Genomic DNA, 16,650 nt, shown 5'->3' on the forward strand with positions numbered 1-16,650 from the left:
ATTATTATTCCGATTTTATTCATAATTAATTTGTTTTGCTGTTTGTAACTGATATCTGTTATAGTAACATCAGTATTTATTGAGAATTCAGTGTAGGTTTTCGGGCTGTGTAACGAATTAATGAAATTATAATGTATTCTTATGGCAAAATCCTGCTCGACATACAACCATTTCGGATTACAAACAAGGTCCTGGAACGAATTAACTTCGTATGTAGAGGTACCACTGTAAGTGCATTCTGTAGATTAAAATATTAAGACTTAAAAGTATTTTATTTATGTTTTACTGGAGAAATTTATACTGGGGCACTCCAGATTCATACTGGGGCACGTGCTCCAGTGAAATATGTCTGACGACGCCCATGGTATTCGGGTGGCCAAACGTCCTGCAATAAATGCCTCATCCTGTGCCTTGGGCTGCCTTAAGCGGAACACTTAAAGTATTTGTCCTCCATTTTGGGGTTACACCCAGGGATGAGAGAGGGTAAAAAATTGGTGGAAAAAGATTCTGGGCCAAAACGAGGCGGACCGGTGCTATGATCCTGAAAATAGGTTGGCAACTGTCAAAACTCCATGTTAAAAAACACCTGCTCAGCTGCCACACACGCATCTCAAAGAAGTAAACAATCTACTAATGACAGATTTATGAACACAATTGGTAAAAACTAGCCTAATAAAGTGCTTGGTTTCCACCGATACAGTGCCCTCCATAATTATTGGCACCCCTGAAAAAGATGTGTTTTTTTAGCTTCTAATACATATTTTTTTATTCAAATAATATGGGACCTTAATGGAAAAAAAGAGAAAAATCCTACCTTCAATACAAGTGCATTCATTTAATGGGGAAAAAATCCCACATAAAGAAAAAATTATTTGACATCAAATAATGTGTGTCACAATTATTAGCACCCCTGGTGTTAATACTTTGTACAAGCCCCTTTTGCCAACAAAACAAGGTGTGGGGACTGAGATGGCCATGGAAGGAGCTTGATTTTGTGTATGGTGAACCATTTCTGTGTAGATTTGGCCATATGTTTGGGGTCATTGTCTTGCTGAAAGACCCAGTGACGACCCATCTTCAGCTTTCGGGCAGAGGGCAACAGATTTTGATTTCAAATGTCCTGGTATTTCAAAGCATACATGATGCCATGCACCCTAACAAGGTTCCCAAGGCCTTTGGAAGCGAAACAGCCCCACAGCATCACTGACCCACCCCGATACTTCACAGTGGGTATGAGGTGCTTTTCAGCATGCGCATTTTTCTTGGCACGCCAGACCCACTTAGTGTTTGTTGCAAAAAAGCTCAATCTTAGTCTCATCTGACCAAAGCACACGGTCCCAGGCTTCAACTGGGACCGTGTGTATTTTTGTGTGATTGTAAAATTGTGATTTGTAAAATTCATCATTATTAATTGAAAAAAAAAAAAAAAAGAATAAGAAGCCACAGCACGGATATAAGAGAACGACCCGGAAGTAGACTAAATTTCACGGAAGTACACATGAGGACTACAACTCCTGCTGCCGCGTAACCACGTTATCACGTCACATCTCCACATGTGCAAAGCTTGAAAATGTAAGTTACAGAAATTCGCTCACAAATTCACACTATGGTATATATTGCAACAAACGCAACAAGTTAAAAGTTATCAAGAGCAGTTGTGATCTCCACCTGTCACTGCAAGAGTCACACAAGGGAGGTAACAATATATTTTGATTTAAAACAACCTATGATTAAAGATTTATAAGAGTTTATCCAGGACAATAAAATCATAACAATTATTAAAAAAAAAAAAAAAAATTACCTTTTATTAGTTATTTTATAGACTGAAATTGAATGAAGCACACTGGGGACAAAGCAAAATTCCATTTAAAAAAAAAAACAACTTTTAACAGAAGTTAATTTGAAAAATAGAATTTCGGAGCTTGTGCCCTTGAATTTATAATAGACGGCAATTCATAATAGGCCTACACATAAAATAAGTTTAATGAGTATTTAACTTTAGTGAAAATACAGCTTCATTTTTATACAGGGGACACAAATGGCACCATGCAGTTTTATATTTGAACTATTCAAGTTAAGTATTTCAAAATTAAAGTTAGCATTTGAGTTTCTGACGGGACATATGTAATATAAATACGCTTTTTTTTTTCCACACGAAAAACTAACGTGTTCTCCGTGTAGTGGAAATGACCACCCTAATGTGCATGTGTGGGGGTAAAAATGAGTGGGAAAAAAGGTGTTAAAAAAAAAAAAAAAAAAAAAAAAAAGGCTCATTCTTTGTATTGACCTGTGTGCATACCAGATTATCACCTTTGAAGATCTACAACAGCTGATGCAACTCTCCCTGGTGGAGGTGGGCTGGCGTTCAAGGGTTTGGGCGTCCGTCCTGAAGGCTAATGATTAACTATCTGTCTCAAAACAGAGGCCAAACATATGCACATGGCATGGCTCCAAGATACTCATAATATCTTTGGTTAGGCAATAACTCCCATTGATGAAACACCAAACTGCTACTAATGCACTGTCCTACCATGGACTTATGTCCCATTCCATTTAGTGCATACATAAATAAATGGGTATTTTGGCGTAGCAATTAGCTTGGGGAAGAACATTTTTGAACAGGAGGAAATTTAAAAAATAAAAAAAATAAAAAATATTTTAAACAGCAAAACCCTAACTGGAGGTAAGAGCACACAAGAGCACAATTAAAGACGCCATGATTTTAATGAGATATTATCGCGTACTTACCTCTTTTCGATCTAAGAACTCCATGCAGCGTGTCTCACCGAGTGTCAAGGCACAGCTGTGAATCGCCACAGCCGGATTTTGGAGGGATTTTATGGGTGAAACATGGTCATATGGTCGCAATGCAGAAATCGCAGACATCAAGGAGTGGACGAGATTTTCATTTTCATATATTCACCCTTTTTAACGTTTTTTTTTTTTTTTTCTTTCAATTTTTCTTTGTTTGGATAAATTATCATCTAAAATATTGGGGAAAATGCAACAGTAACGAAAAAAATACAATTAAGCAATAGTTATGAGGTAGATATCTGTAAGGCAAGGCAAGGCAAATTTATTTATATAGCACAATTCAACACAAGGCCATTCAAAGTGCTTTACATAACATGAAGACCATAAAAATCACATTTAAATCAACACAACGTAAAAACCAAGACAAAAGATCGCATTTAATCACAGAATAAAAATAAATAAAAATAAAATAAAAATAAAGCAAAAACTACTACTACTAATAATCATTGAAATCAGCAATGGAGATAAGCACAAGAGGAATAGAAGGCAGGTAGATTGAAATATATAGACAGTTATGGATATGCTGTCAGGAATGAGCGGGCAGGCAGGTAGGTTGTGTGGACCCAATTGCAGGGAAACAAAAAAGGCAGCGAGGCAGGTGGAGGAGAACTCAAAACACGTTTTAATAACAACTAACCAAAAGCACAAAGTACAAACAAAAGGACTAGGGATCAAAAAGGCAATGTTCAAACCAAAACTTACTTAAGCAGAGGGACTGGTACACGAGGGCGTGGAACGGACTCGACTTTGGCAAAGACGGACATAGACACTGACATAGACAATGACGCAACCAGGAGTGACAAGAAACTGGGTCATTATATACGCAGACAAGGGGTAACGAGACGAGGAACAGCTGGGTAACACAGGTGGATGCAGATTGCAGGATACACTGGGAAAACACACACAGGTGAGAGCAATGGGTAATCACAGGGACAAGTCACACTAGGAGAAACCAAACACAAAACCTAACATATGCAGTGCTAAACAAAAGCGTTTTTAGCCCTGATTTAAAGGAGCTAACAGTTTGAGCATACTTCAGACGTTCGGGTAACTTGTCCCAGAGGTGAGGAGCATAATAACTAAATGCTGCCTCACCCTGCTTGGTTCTTGCTCTTGGAACATGCAGAAGACCCGTTCCAGACGACCTTAGGGGTCTAGATGTCTCATAGGAATCTAACAAGTCAAGCATGTATTTTGGTCCAAGGCCATTAAGTGTTTTGTAGACGAGCAGTAGTATTTTATAGTCTATCCATTGACTCACTGGAAGCCAGTGTAGCGATTTCAAAACCGGTGTAATGTGGTCCAGCTTCCTTGTATTTGTGAGGACTCTGGCTGCAGCATTCTGTACTAGCTGCAGCTTCCTGACAAATTTTAGGTCTGAGTCAATAATTACGCCAAGGTTTCTGACTTGATTTGTAGCTGTAAGTGACATTGTGCTAAGTTGGCTGCTTATCTTTGACCTTTCCTTTTTTGGCCCAAAAATGATCACCTCTGTCTTCTCCACATTTAACTGGAGAAAATTCTGGCACATCCATTCATTGATTTGATTAATGCATTTACTCAGGGAGACTAAGGGACTATAATCATGTGGGGACACAGAAATGTACAGTTGTGTGTCATCTGCATAGGCGTGATAGGAGATGTCATACTGTTCCATTATCTGAGCTAATGAAAGCATATAGATGTTAAATAAGAGTGGTCCAAGAATTGACCCTTGAGGGACTCCACACGTGAATTTGGTTCGTTCTGACTGATAGTTTCCAATTGACACAAGAAATCCCTATCATGTAAATACGATGTGAACCACTGAAGAATAGTGTCAGTAAGCCCTACCCACTGTTCCAATCTGCTGAGTAGTATGTTGTGATCAACCGTGTCAAATGCGGCGCTGAGATCCAATAGTAGCAGAACAGATGATTTGCCTGCATCGGTATTCCGACGAATATCATTTAGGACTTTGATAAGCACGGTCTCGGTGCTGTGTTGTGGCCGAAATCCAGACTGAAATGAGTTAAAAAGATTGTTTTGCATCATAAAAGTCTGGATCTGTTCAAACACAACCCTTTCGATAATTTTCCCCAGGAATGTCAGATTTCATATTCGCCTGTAATTACTAATGGTTGAGGCATCCAGATTAGTTTTTTTTAGGAGAGGTTTTATTACTGCAGTTTTTAAAGTCTGAGGAAACTCTCCTGTTTGGAGGGAAGTATTTATAATCTGAAGTATGTCTGGGGCTATGCAATGAAAAACAGTTTTGAAAAAGTTTGAAGGAAGAATGTCAAGGCAGCATGTTGTGGTCTTTAATTTCGACACAATTTCTGTTAAAGTGGCATAGTCCAAGAGGCTAAACTGTCTAAGATTGACGTGGGGGATAGTTTGGGAGGCATTTAGTGTAACATTTGTTAATCCGGAGTTGCACACAGTCTGTCTAATCTTTAGTACTTTGTGTGTAAAGAATGCTGCGAAATTATTACAGGACACCTCAGATGCCAATTCCTGGGGTTTTGATGCTTGTGGGTTTGTCAGTTTGTCAACAACAGAAAATAGTGTGCGAGTATTGTTAGTGTTTCTACTAATGATCTCTGAAAAATATGATTGTCTAGCATTTTTCAGTTCCTGGTTGTATTTGCGAAGACTCTCTTTGTAGATATCATAAAAAACTAGGAGTTTGTTTTTTCGCCATCTGCGTTCTGCTAGTATGGCATTTCTCCAGGGTGACCTCTTCTTTCTTGACAAAGTTTTTTGTCTTAATCGGGGCAATAGTGTCCATTACAGTCATCACACTGGAACTGAAACTATTTACAAGTTCTTCCACTGGAGCTATTGTAGGGGTTAATGATGAGGCATAGGCCTGTGTGAATAACGCACATGTGTTATCACTTATGTAACGCTTCCTAATCACCTCTGTTTCCCTTTTCAGAGGATGGACAGGGGTGGTCATTTTAAACATAATGCAGTAGTGATCAGACAGAGCAACATCATTCACTGTGACCTCAGAGATGTTAAGACCTTTGGATATTATTAAGTCCAGTATGTGCCCTCTGTTATGTGTTGGAAGTGTGACATGCTGAGATAAACCAAATGTATCCAAAATATTTAAAAGCTCTCTAGCACATCCTTCTTCAGGATTATCAACATGAATGTTAAAGTCACCCACTAAAACAACACAATCAAAGTCCATGCAGACGGAAGACAGTATTTTGGTAAACTCATCAAAAAACATTGTGCTATACTTCGGTGGTCTGTAAATTGTTACCAAGGCAGCTCTGCAAGGGCTTTTTAGCTGAATGACAATATACTCAAAGGAATCAAACTGACCACATGAAATATTCGTGCATTGAAAACTGTCCCTGATCAGACTGGCAACCCCACCTCCTTTCTTATGGGTTCTTGGCGCACGAAAGAAATTGAAGTTTGTGGGGGTTGCCTCAATCAGAACTGTCGAACTCTTATCTTGATCTAACCAAGTTTCTGTTAGGAACAACATGTCAAGGTTATGTTTGCTGATAAAATCATTAATTAAGAAAGATTTGCCAGCTAAAGATCTAATATTTAGCAGAGCCAATTGGAGATGCCAGACTGGATTCACTGGTGAGTTTTGGGAATGACATACTATGCTTAACAGGTTGGCAGAGTTGATTGAATGTTTTTTAATTCTCACCAGTCTAGCCCTTTTTTTGTTGTTTATCACCACTGGGATTGTTGAGCATACATACTGTACTCCATAAGGCCCCGGCTTTTGCTGGGACAGAACAGTCTTTGTAATGTCACAGCCTGGACCCGGTGCACATCATATTGGTGTCGCAAACATGGCTTCCTCCATAGAAGGATAATAACGTGTAGTTCCGGAGTTGTCGTGCTTTGGCTTTGCCCCGAGAGAATTCCAGGGGAGGCTGGTTGGTTTGTTGCCATCTTCCCCTGGCACCTGTTGGGTGTGACAGGTACAGGGTGGAAGCAAAGACATGAACTTGAGGAGATCAAGAGACTGGTTAACCTTGCTATCGAGATCCATGGAGTCCCAATCAGGTTGACTCATTATTCCATCCAAACTAAGTCGTCGGCGGGGTGGCTTCCGGGACTGTGGGGATTTAGGCCTTGATGAGGCCTTAGCCTGACTGAGTCGGCGGAGTGGTGGCGTCTTGGAGTGTGAGGATTTGGTGCTGGATGGGGCCTTATCCTGGAGTCGGCGGCGTGGTGGCGTCTTGGAGTGTGAGGATTTGGGGCTGGATGGGGCCTTAGCCTGGAGTCGGCGGCGTGGTGGCGTCTTGGAGTGCGAGGATTTGGGGCTGGATGGGGCCTCGACAGCAGAGGATTGCACGGTCGGGTCGTTCTCCTCCTGTTGAGCTGATGGAGCCACTTCTTGAGTCTCGTCTGAAGGGGGTCGATCACCTGCTACCAGGGTCTCCTCCCGTTGAGGCAGTGGAGCCTCAGCAGAGGAGGGTTGGTCACAGCCTGGCAGGGCTGGCTTAGTCACTTCCCCTTCAGCGACTATCGGCTCCATTTTTGGAGGAGACGTTGATCCTGCGTGCACACTGTCTGATTCAGCACTCATCCCAGCCACCATGTTTATCCGATGTTTTGGGACAGCTTGCCTCCTTTCCTCGAGATAAGCAGACTGTCTGTGCCTCAAGAGATAAAACATGCTGCTGCTTAGTAACCGCACTCCTGACTTATTTAGGTGAAGGCCATCGTTCTTAAAGAGATGGCTGCGCCCTGAAAATATGTTGAAATTGTCAATGAAGTACATCGATTGTCCAGCGCATGTTGCTTTGAGCCATTTGTTGAGCATCATCACTCTGCTGAAACTTTCATCCCCCAGCCTGGGCACGGGCATGGGTCCACTGAAAAACACCTCAGTATTTAAAGTTCCGACTTTGTTTATCAGTTCAGTGAAGTCTTGCTTTAAAAGCTCTGATTTTTGCTTCGCAATATCGAGGGCTCCTGTGTGTATTATCAGAGTAGTGGCTGTTGGATGCTGAGCAGCAATGCTCAGGATATTCTCTGAGATAACAGACACCGTAGCTTTGTTAAAACAACATACTCTGGTATTGTTGCTACAAAAGTGTTTCATCCTATTCACAGCAAAGTCGCCCACTATCAGAGTGCGGGGCCCATTGGGTCGCTTTCTCTGTAGTCTGCTAGCACATGCATTAGCATCGTACCTCTCTTTTCGAGCTGGGTGTTCCAACTTTCCCTGGGTCAGGAGTCTCGGAGAGTGGCGTAAATCTATTTTCCAGTAGAATTCCAGCAGCTTGAGGCACTTTGCTTTGAGCCTTTGTTGTTGCCTTGATCTGTGATAATTTTCTTTCTGGTGCTGGAGTAGATGACGCAGTCTTCTGCAGAGGTGGCCATTCCTTTTCATCGTAAATCTGCCAGTGCTGGGTTCTGCCAGGGTCCCGTTGAGTCTCGATGGTGTTTGTTTGCATTCTGTGGGTCCGCTCCCACTCGCTGTTTTGGGAGATCGGCAGAGTGGTTTCATTCCCGAGCTGTCCATTTACCTCCATATTCACTTCAAGCCGGTAGATTTTTGTTTCCAGTACTGCTATCTTCTGGAGCAGTTTGTGGTAATCATCCATTGACAGGGGAGGCATGTTGCTGCTACTTAGCTTTCGTTAGCCGAATTCCTCAGCTCCGATAAGGCAGACTTGTGTTCCAGTAACGACAAAAAAGCACTTTAAAAGGCTCAAAAATGCTCTAAAAGCCTTTGTTTGAATATAAACAAGATTAAAAGAAAATTCCAAGACTTACTGAGTAATTTAGAGGTGATTAAAAATGATTAAAAAGATGATTGAAGCTTGAGAAGCAGGAGCAAAGCAGAGAGATGTCTGCACAGTAGCGAAGCAGCAGGAAAGCTATTTACAGACGCTAATTTTATTCATTGTGATGTAATTTGTTTAAAAGTTTATAACATGCGAGTGAATAATTTTTTAAAGTCGTTCTTTTTTTTTTTTAAACTAAATATTAGACATCAATTAATGATTCCAAGCTAAAAATAACAGACATTTCGAATAATACATACGATTACTTACCTTATTTTTATTGCTAGGTTGAAACAAAAGCGGTTGCGCGACGTCTGTAAACGGGGGTTTGCAAGGTAAAACAGACAAATTAAAAATAGTTTGGCGGCTTAATGCGCCATGAATCTGCTATGGCAGCATACAGACATACTGTTCTATCAAACAAACAGTTATTTTGGCTTAAAATACAGCAGTTTATTTAAAAGATGGGTGCAAGAGCAGAAACTGCTTTTTCAGCCTTGTCTGTGTTTTATGACATATATGTATATATATATATATATATATATATATATATATATATATATATATATATATATATATATATATCACTCACCGGCCACTTTATTAGGTACACTATGCCAGTAACGGGCTGGACCACCTTTTGCCTTCAGAACTGCCTCAATTCTTCGTGGCATAGATTCAACAAAGTGCTGGAAGCATTCCTCAGAGAGTTTGGTCCATATTGACATGATGGCATCACACAGTTGGTGCAAATTTGTCGGCTGCACATCTATGATGCGAATCTCCCGTTCCACCACATCCCAAAGATGCTCTATTGGATTGAGATCTGGTGACTGTGGAGGCCATTTGAGTACAGTGAACTCATTGTCATGTTCAAGAAACCAGTCTGAGATAATTCCAGCTTTTTGACATGGTACATTATCCTGCTGAAAGTAGCCATCAGAAGTTGGGTACATTGTGGTCATAAAGGGATGGACATGGTCAGCAACAATACTCAGGTAGGCTGTGGCGTTCCAACGATGCTCAATTGGAACCAATAAGGGGCCCAAAGAGTGCCAAGAAAATATTCCCCACACCATTATACCACCACCACCAGCCTGAACCGTAGATGCAATGCAGGATGGATCCATGGTTTCATGTTGTTGACGCCAAATTCTGAGCCTACCATCCGAATGTCGCAGCAGAAATCGAGACTCATCAGACCAGGCAATGTTTTTCCAATCTTCTATTGTCCAATTTCGATGAGCTTGTGCAAATTGTAGCCTCAGTTTCCTGTTCTTAGCTGAAAGGAGTGGCACCCGGCGTGGTCTTCTGCTGCTGTAGCCCATCTGCCTCAAAGTTCGACGTACTGTGCGTTCAGAGATGCTCTTCTGCCTACCTTGGTTGTAACGGGTGGTTATTTGAGTCACTGTTGCCTTTCTATCAGGTCGAACCATTCTGGCCATTCTCCTCTGACCTCTGGCATCAACAAGGCATTTCCGCACACAGAACTGCCGCTCACTGGATATTTTTTCTTTTTCGGACCATTTTCTGTAAACCCTAGAGATGGTTGTGCGTGAAAATCCCAGTAGATCAGCAGTTTCTGAAATACTCAGACCAGCCCTTCTGGCACCAACACCCATGCCACGTTCAAAGTCACTCAAATCACCTTTCTTCCCTATACTGATGCTCGGTTTGAACTGCAGGAGATTGTCTTAAACCATGTTGTCTACATGCCTACATGCACTGAGTTGCCGCCATGTGAAATTAAGAAATTAAGTGTTATCGAGCAGTTGGACAGGTGTACCAAATAAAGTGGCCGGTGAGTGTTCATATATATATATATATATATATATATATATATATATATATATATATATATATATATATATATATATATATATATATATATATATATATATTTACTAACCTAGAAATTAAGTTTTTGTTGACACTTATTAATTCACAAAAACATTTTAGAACACTTAAATTCTTTATTAAAGTACAATAAACACAAAAATAACCATAATAAATTACAAATAAACAATGAGGCGAAATGCTGATAGCATTAACTAGTGAAAAAGAATGGAATGTAAACAGATTCAAAACACTGACTTTGCATTTCCAACATGATTCAAAACAATTCTCAAGAAAAAAAAAGATCTAGCATTAATATTATTGTATACGCTATTATATAATAGTATTATAATAATTAATCATTGCCATTCAGATTTTTCATGCAAGGTGTCATTTTAAAGCTATTCTTTGTTTGGAATCTCAATTCTGAAGTAGGCCTATGTGAGATTAACTTGAGAAATCTTTATTTATAGGTTGACCATGACTAGGGTGGCCAAACGTCCTCTTTTGCCCAGACACGTCCTCTTATTAAGTGCTCTCCGGAGGGTCCGGCCGGGTTTCATAAATTCATGAAAATGTCCGGTTTTTATGATTTTTTTTTCACGGGATCAATTTGAAGAGAATCCTTCCGGCCGCTAGGAGGCAGCGCCTGCCTGCGTTGACATGGCCCTGACTAGTAGGGGCGGGAGAAGGAGTATATTTTCTTCTTGTTTTTTGTTGGCAGTTTACCCTTTGTTTCATGTGGAATTACCACCATATAATGTGGGTTGACTACAGTAAGGAGTTTTAAGACGTGGCTCCATACACCTGCCTGTAGGTTTCTCTCCTGTTAATGTCGATCACGTGTCTTCTGTTGAATATTGGGTTATATGTGTACATAGGGATGCAGTATATTGTATTAGTCTGTATTAATTGTTCTGCGTTTGTGTATCTGGTTGAATGTTAGTATTATATTTTAAGTAGGAGCGTCTGCCCATTTTTTACGATAAATACGTATGTAATGGCAACTGTTGACTTCTGTCGGAGATTTGTACTGGCGTAATCTGTAAAATCCCGTTTGGTGTTCCATCAGTGCGCTGCCGATGATTGTAAACTTTTAGAGCAAAGGTTTTGCCTCGCCCGGTACTTGCTAACAGGGTAGCTAATAGCTATCAGTTTGCTCAGCCACGCTAGGCATTATGGGCGATGTAGTTTTGAAGTGCTGCGTTTGGAAACCTGCTGGTTGAATAGCTTGTAAGTTTACTTCGGTTATTGTTTGCGTACAATCTAGAACACTGAATGGGAATAAAAATTGAGTGAGAATAACAACTTGTCAACGACAATTGTCGTGATAGTAATTTACAAAAATGTTGAGTTGGCACATAGCCTCCTGTGTGTGCGTATTGACTGGACTACATTTCCATGGGTCTGCATTATATATATATATGTATATATATATATATATATATATATTTGTGTGTGTGTGTGTGTGTGTGTGTGTGTGTGTGTGTATACAGTGGGGCAAATAAGTATTTAGTCAACCACTAATTGTGCAAGTTCTCCCGCTTGAAAATATTAGAGAGGCCTGTAATTGTCAACATGGGTGAACCTCAACCATGAGAGACAGAATGTGAAGAAAAAACCCATTGTTTGATTTTTAAAGAATTTATTTGCAAATCATGGTGGAAAATAAGTATTTGGTCAATACCAAAAGTTCATCTCAATACTTTGTTATATACCCTTTGTTGGCTATAACGGAGCCCAAACGTTTTCTGTAACTCTTCACAAGCTTATCACACACTGTTGCTGGTATTTTGACCCATTCCTCCATGCAGATCTCATCTGGAGCAGTGATGTTTTGGGGCTGTCGTTGGGCAACACGGACTTTCAACTCCCTCCACAGATTTTCTATGGGGTTGAGATCTGGAGATTGGCTAGGCCACTCCTGGACCTTGAAATGGTCATGACATTTCCACCCCCATGCTTCACAGTGGGTATGGTGCAATTCAGTATTCTTTTTCCTCCACACACTAGAACCTGTGTTTCTTTTTTGGTTTCATCTGACCATAACACAATCTCCCAGTCCTCTTCTGATTCATCCAAATGCTCTCTAGCGAACTGCGGATGGGCCTGGACATGTACTTTCTTCAGCAGGGGGACATATCTGACAGCGCAGGACTTGAGTCCCTGGCGGCGCATTGTCTTACTGATAGTAGCCTTTGCTACTGTGGTCCCAGCCTTCTGTAGGTCATTCACTAGGTCCCCCCGTGTGATTCTGGGATTTTTGCTCACCGTTCTTATCATTTTGACGCCACGGGGTGAGGAGGGTGTTGAAAGTCCGTGTTGCCCAACGACAGCCCCAAAACATCACTGCTCTAGAGGAGATCTGCATGGAGTAATGGGCCAAAATACCAGCAACAGTGTGTGAAAAGCTTGTGAAGAGTTACAGAGAACGTTTGGGCTCCGTTATTGCCAACAAAGGGTACATAACAAACTATTGAGATGAAGTTTTGGTATTGACCAAATACTTATTTTCCACCATGATTTGCAAATAAATTCTTTAAAAAATAAAACAATGTGATTTTCTGGGGGGGTTTTCACATTCCGTCTCTCATGGCTGAGGTTTACCCATGTTGACAATTACAGGCCTCTCTAATATTTCAAGTGGGAGAACTTGCACAATTAGTGGTTGACTAAATACTTGTTTACCCCACTGTACATATATATTTTAATCATTATTCGTTTTTTTGTTGTTGTTTTTTAAGGTTTGATTTTTTTTTTTTTTTTTTAAGAATAAAGCCTGTTGAGTAACCAGTTGAGTAAAAAAAATATTTCCATATAGTGTATAATATATACTATATGGCAATAGACCCTACCCACGTGACGTCACAACTCCGCTCTCCTGAATGGTACCGCCCACTTGTCCGTCAAAACATAGTGTTAACCTGTTACGGCTACGTACATTTCTCCTATTTACGGCGTTTTTCTGCTCCTTAACATTAATAATCAAAATGGTGAAGGCGTGTGTGGCTGTTGGTTGCACTAACAGAGAAGATGGAAGGAGAGACTTGAAGTTTTACCGTATTCCGAGGGATCCAAAGAGAGCGAAATGGACGGCTGCAATTCGACGTGAAAACTGGGCACCAAAAAATCACCACAGACTATGTAGTAGTCATTTTATATCCGGTAAGATGCATTTAAGATATACTTAGAGGGTTTTGGGCTGACAAATAACCACAATTAAGATCATTGCGAGGCTAATCGCCGACAACATACGACGTAGTACGACATAGTTTCAAATTCAAGATGTTTGTGACTTCCCTTTCTTCCACCATCGTTATTTTTTGAATAATATTTAGCTGGTACCAAGTGAAAGAAACTGGCCTCGTCTACGGGGCTGACAAATAACCACAATTAACATCATTGCGAGGCTAATCGCCGACAACATACGACGTAGTACGACATAGTTTCAAATTCAAGATGTTTGTGACTTCCCTTTCTTCCACCATCGTTATTTTTTGAATAATATTTAGCTGGTACCAAGTGAAAGAAACTGGCCTCGTCTACGGGGCTGACAAATAACCACAATTAAGATCATTGCTAGGCTAATCGCCGACAACATACACGTATGTATGTAGTGAGAGTGCTATCGCTAAACCATATAAACATTAAAAGCCTTAACTCCATTGACAAACGACATGAAATACACTAGACTTGACAGTGGATGTTAGCAATAACAATAGATTTTGAATTGAAAATTTTGTAACTCACCTTTCCAAGCACAAGATAGATTCTTGCCGAATTTTCGTGGACGAGGACCTGTTTCACCCAACCAGCAACGAAGTATTTATAAGCCTCCAAGCTCTTGAAGTTTTTCATATTTTCGTGAGAATAGGCTGATTTTGTGTGGACAAGATAATTGTAAATATCAGCGTAGCAGATGTCAGGCAGACAGGGCGAAGACAGTGGGTCGAAAAACATCGATTTGGGCATCAAATATGGATCTGGCGACTGTATAGAACGAAGCTTTTCCACATAACGCCTTTTATGCAACACATCCAGTGAGTTTACGGCATCAGAAAGCACCGGGTCTTCCATGAAATGCATTTTAAATTCCTCGATCAATTGAAAACAATGCTAATACAGAGACAAAATGACGGACAAGTGGGCGGAACCACACAGCGAGCACGTGGTTTTGTGACGTCGGTGGGTAGGGTATATAGGCCTATGCTTTTTTGTTTTTTAATAAAACTGAATTTTTCTATTCGGACGGAGGAGGCACACTTTAAATATATTATCTAGGCATCTTTGAGTGGACTTCGAGTAAAATTTAAGTATCTCGAGGCCGGGCCGGGTATCCTCTTTTTTGGAAATCAAAATATGGTCACCCTAACCATGACATGCTTTTATTTTGAAATATACACCGGAAGTATGTTCGCTAAACCGCTAACTGTAAGCTTTACAATCCGCAAAACTGACTGCCGTTTTATAGCAGGCAAAAGTGGTTAGTAGGTTGTCTATTTTCCCCATTAGCCTCAATGTAGCAATGTTAACTTTTACAGTGTTTAATATAGATGTGCTTTCTTATTTTTTATGTCTAAACTTTCGTACTACGGCGTGTTGATGACCAATAAACCTCTGTGAAAGGAACTGGAGTCTCATATGTGATCAACACGCACGCGTCGATAAAACTCAGCCGTGAAAATTACCGCCCTAAGTTTTATTTACCGTATGGTAAATGGACTTATTGCATACAGCGACAGGCTTAGCAACTTCAATAAAAAATGTCATTAGTTAGATGGACTTTAGTTCTGCCTGCTTGTTGTCTCGTCGTCTTCCAAAATTACAACTAGGTGACGGCGCTTTAGGGGTTCATTCACGGCCGACGTGCAGCCTGGTATGCAAGCTTGGCATTGAAGAGACAGGACACAACAGTGTACCCTCCTTTGTTTCGATGAAATAAGTCAATGTTTTGGTTTTAACTAGGGCTGTCAAAATTATCGCGTTAACGGGTGTTAATTTTTTAAATTAATCACGTTAAAATATTTGACGCAATTAACGCAGATGCCCCGCTCAGACAGATTTAAATGACAGTACAGTGAAACGCTCACTTGTTGTGTTTTATGGAGTTTTGCCGCCCTCTGCTGGCGCTTGGGTGCGACTGATTTTATAGGCTTCAGCACCCATGAGCATTGTGTAAGTAATTATTGATATCAACAATGGCGGGCTACTAGTTTATTTTTTGAGTGAAAATTTTACAAATTTTATTAAAACGAAAACATTAAGAGGGGTTTTAATATAAAAATTCTATAACTTGTACTAACATTTTTCTTTTAAGAACTACAAGTCTTTCTATCCATGGATCGCTTTAACAGAATGTTAATAATGTTAATGCCATCTTGTTGATTTATTGGTATAATAAACAAATACAGTCCTTATGTACCGTATGTTGAATGTATATATCCATCTAGTGTCTTATCTTTCCATTCCAACAATAATTTACAGAAAAATATGGCATATTTTATGGATGGTTTGAATTGCTATTAATTACGATTAATTAATTTTTAAGCTGTAATTAACTCGATTAAAAATTTTAATTGTTTGACAGCCCTAGTTTTAACCCTTCATTAACCATCGATAAGATGTTGTGCTCATTGACGCATTTACGTCATTGATGACATTGACTAGCCAAGACAGCTCTAATCGATAAATATATATTAAAACTGGGAAAAAATATCTGGCGATATATCGCGATCCTTTATGTCCCAATACCAAGTATCGATACTTTTTTCTGAGTATCGATACTATAGATACTTCTAATGTGCTGTGCCAACGCAGCCTCGGCTACAAGCCAGCAAACTAGAGATGTCTCGATCCGATCACGCTCCGTTCTGTAGCTTTTGGTGTGAGCCTTTTTGGGTTTCAAAAAGACCCAGTTCACCGCGAAGAATGGAAAACAAGTCCGACAATCGAGGGACCGTTGGACGGACGAGGAAGTGGAAATGCACCCAAGCAGAAAGCTGTGAAAACCAGGGTGTAGGGTATGAATCTCTTCCCACAGAATCATGCAACTTCCATGGGTGGACACACTGTGATCCTAAAACGAGATGTTGCAATGCGTAATAGATTTTTTGAAATGGCATTACCACTGACATTGAGAAATTAGTATGGGTATTTGTAGTACAATTGAGCATGTGTCGATGTGTGACTTGTTCTGTTGTTTTTCAAGGTAGTGTCAGAGGGCTCATCATTGTGACGACAC

The sequence above is a fragment of the Corythoichthys intestinalis genome, chromosome 14 (genome assembly GCF_030265065.1).
Source record: "Corythoichthys intestinalis isolate RoL2023-P3 chromosome 14, ASM3026506v1, whole genome shotgun sequence".
Taxonomy (NCBI): Eukaryota; Metazoa; Chordata; class Actinopteri; order Syngnathiformes; family Syngnathidae; genus Corythoichthys; species Corythoichthys intestinalis.